The sequence below is a fragment of the Symsagittifera roscoffensis genome, chromosome 2 (genome assembly GCF_963678635.1).
Source record: "Symsagittifera roscoffensis chromosome 2, txSymRosc1.1, whole genome shotgun sequence".
Taxonomy (NCBI): domain Eukaryota; kingdom Metazoa; phylum Xenacoelomorpha; order Acoela; family Convolutidae; genus Symsagittifera; species Symsagittifera roscoffensis.
The window spans coordinates 5,484,182-5,487,850 of NC_087063.1; positions in this window are offsets into that span (position 1 = coordinate 5,484,182).

Below are 3,669 nucleotides of genomic sequence, written 5' to 3' on the forward strand. Positions count from 1 at the left end.
GTTCTTGATGGAGAATCCCAGAAATAGCGACTACTGACGCATCCGTGTCTAGCACGTACATCCCCTTCTCAGTCGGCATACCCAGTACTGGTGCCTCACACAGCTCTTTCTTTATTCTCTGGAATGACTCTTCTGCCGCGTTGTTCCACGTGAACTTCTTGCCCTTATGTCTCATTAATTGTTGCATCGGGTATACCTTGTCCGCATAGCCCTTGATGAATTCTCTCTAATAGTTGGCGAAACCCAGGAAGCTCATCAGCTGGTGCTCCGTCTTCGGTGATTTCCAGGTTAGGACTGCTTCCACGGCGTCTGGATCAGGTCTGATACCGTGTTTATCTACCATCCTGCCCAAGTATTTAATCGAGTCCTTGAGTATCTCGCACTTTGATGGTTTACACTTCAGCCCCGATCTTTTCATGCACGCGAACACCTCGTCAAGCCTCTCGATGTGGTCTTCTAGTGTTGGCGTTGCTATTACCACGTCGTCCACGTAGCACATTACCAGGTTGCCGTACTTCTTCGTCACGCCTATCAACGCGTGTGCCATCAGCCGCTGAAACGTGGCTGTTGCATTGCAGAGTCCAAACGGCATCCGTTTCCATTGAAACAGACCCAACTCGCAGGCGAACCCTGTCTTGTCCCTGTCTTGCTTCCTTAATGGTACCTGCCAAAAGGCCGAGCCTAAATCAAGAGTCGTAAAAAATTTCGCATCACCTAACTTCGAGAGGCTCTCATCAATTCTAGGTATGGGATAGGCATCCTTCACCGTGACGGAGTTCAGGTATCGAAAGTCACAGCAAAACCTTAACTGGTCGCCTTTCTTTTTGGCCATCACTACTCCACACGCCCACGGTGACTTGGATGGTTCTATCATGTCATACTCTAGTAACGTTTCGATTTCTTTTCTACACGCGTCCGATTTGTGTGGGGTCATGCGCCTCGCCCCCTCCCTGTGTGGTACCGCGTTTTCCTCAAGTTCTATTTCATGTTCCACAAAATTACAACACCCGATATCCGCCTTATGCCTTGAAAAAACCTCCTCGTTCCGCTCTAGTACGTCCTTGATAGCTTCGAGCTGTTCATCTTTCAGTTTGCCCCTTAAATGTTCAATCTCCGGCAGAACCGGTTTATCAGTTTGCATTTCATCTAGTGTGGGTCGCTCTGGAAAGTTCGAACAGCTCGAAAGCCCATCGTCCGTTTCTGACTTAAGTGATTTGATAAGACCTGAAGAATCTTTTATTCTCTGCAATCGTCTCAAGATACAAATTTTGTCCCTGTGATTGGGACAATCAACAACTTCATTTTGTTTTGAGTTTTCAATTGTTTCGTATCGAGTTTTAACTGGTAAAGCATATCCCAGCTTCCTCCCTCTCTGTATCGTGATCGGTATATCAAGGGTATTCAACAAGACACTGACGCAGAGGCCGCTCTTCGTTATCGAAAATGATCTTCCTAAAACAGCAGCGCTTTGACTATTGGGATTTGGAACTATACACACTTGCTTGTTGTCACTTAGTTCATTATAATTTTTCATCCTCAAGCTTACGATTGCCGCTTCATTAGCTTTTAACCTCACTCTTCTACTCAAGAATACCGGTGCTTTGTTTTCATTCGCCATTATTAAATTTACCGGTTTGATTGCGTACCTCCTATCCGGGTTCCGTATCCTGAACATTGCATTATTTAGATCAATCGTTACGTCGAAATTCCTGATGAAGTCTCTGCCCAAAATGAATTGGTCAGATTCATCTAGGTTTTCTACCACGATGAAGCTCATCCACAGGTTACGTTCCCCCAAATTGAGGGCTATTATCGGCGTCCTGCCCAACACCCGAAGGGCCCCTTTGTTTGCAGCTGACAGCCGTATTCTCGAGTCTATCAAGTCACCTTTGTCAAAGCCCATCTTTTCCCATGTTTCGATTGGTATGACGCTCAAGACTGCTCCCGTGTCAAGTAATCCACGTAACTGAGTCTTTTTGCCATTTATGTCTAGCACGTGCCCTGTCACGTCTGCTTCCGTCCCGATGTGCATTGCATCTTCTTCAAGCATAGCACAGTGTCCAATCGATCTTACTTTCAATTCTTCTTTCCCTACATAGATTTGTCCAATTAGGTCTTCGTCGCATGTTATCATCGTCTTGGTATAGATGTTGATTCCATCTATATTTAGCATGACCTCGTGTGGACCATAAGCTTCAGTGTACCTATTATCAACACGTACCGACTTGCTGCCCCCTCTCGTGAGTAGTGCCCTGAGCGCTCTGGAAGTCGTTTGTGGACTTATTCCACTCAAGTAGTCTGCATACACGTCAATGTGCATTATCGTCTGGTCGCTCGGCTCGCTCAAGTTTCTGGTTACCTCGTGTCCGCCCACTGTGATTATCGACATTATTCTTGCTCCGATTTTCGATATTCCAAAAGGTTTACCTGTCACCATTTTCACGGTGTTACAATTCCCGGTCTTCATTGAGCCCGTTCTAGCCTCTGGTATTGAGTTCGATCCGGTTAATGCTTCGTTAAAATTCTGTCTTTCGATCTCCAACTTTAGTCGTTGCTCTATTTCTTTCGCAGCCAGATCTTGTTTCACTTTGGCAATTGCTTCCGTCGCCGCTTTCTCATAATTTATCTCTAGAGAGCTTCCGGCCGCGGACTCTAACGCACCGCTAACATGTGTAACAGCTTTCACTGTCTTCGTCGGCAATTCGGTGTTTGGTGCCCCCAAGTTCCTAGATTCAAACTCGTTTTGCCTGTTCCGCTGATTCTGCACCGCCGCTAATGCCAACTTATGTTTGGGGTGATTCTGGTCCTTGACCGCTTCCCAGAACAAGGGACAATCCATTCTGAAGTGCCCCTCCTGGTTACAGAAGAAGCATCTGGCGCCTATCTTGATGATTAAGCCATTATAGTACTCGTGTTCCTCCATCTGGCTCATATCCTCTTCATCCGGTGCATAACCTAGGCTCTTCATGCCTTGTTTGTACGTTGTGCAGTCAGCCACATGATGATCCGCTGACCCGCAGTTCGCGCATGATCTGCGCTTGTCCATATCATCTCTAGGTTTGTACCATGATGACCTCTGGGGTTGGCTTCCCCCTTGCGTGTTCCTGTTTTCGGAATATGAGTACTTCTTAGGTTTCATCAGCATGTATTCTCTTGATTTCTGTCTCATTTCTTCTGGGGTGGGTGCGCTGTCCTTCGACAATGTGTAGTATGTTGCTAACATTGTCCTTAAGTCATCACTTTTCACCCCATCGATGAACTTCGAGGCAATGCTAAAGTTCCGTCTATTTGTCGACTCCTCTGGGTCACTCCTCCTTCTCAAGCTCTCGAGGTTATCTAGGAACCGATCTATTGACTCGTCGTCCCTCTGCCTTCTCTTTTCAAATCGCATCATCGCTTGGTGACCCTTCATGCCTGACCCGAATCGATTCAGCAATATCTCGAAGATCTTGTCCGCGGTGTCGCGTTCTTCCTCCTTCTTTGCGACCACGCATTTTAATGCCGTTCCTTCCAAGTTGCTCAGTATGGCTGTACATGCTTGTCTTTCGTCACTCAAGTTATCTTGTTCTAGATGTAATCTCATCACTTCCACCCAAGTGTCAATGCATCCATCGGAGTCGTCCTTGAATTCTTTTGGCTTCTTGAATGTCTTTCTTGATTTTCCCTCTC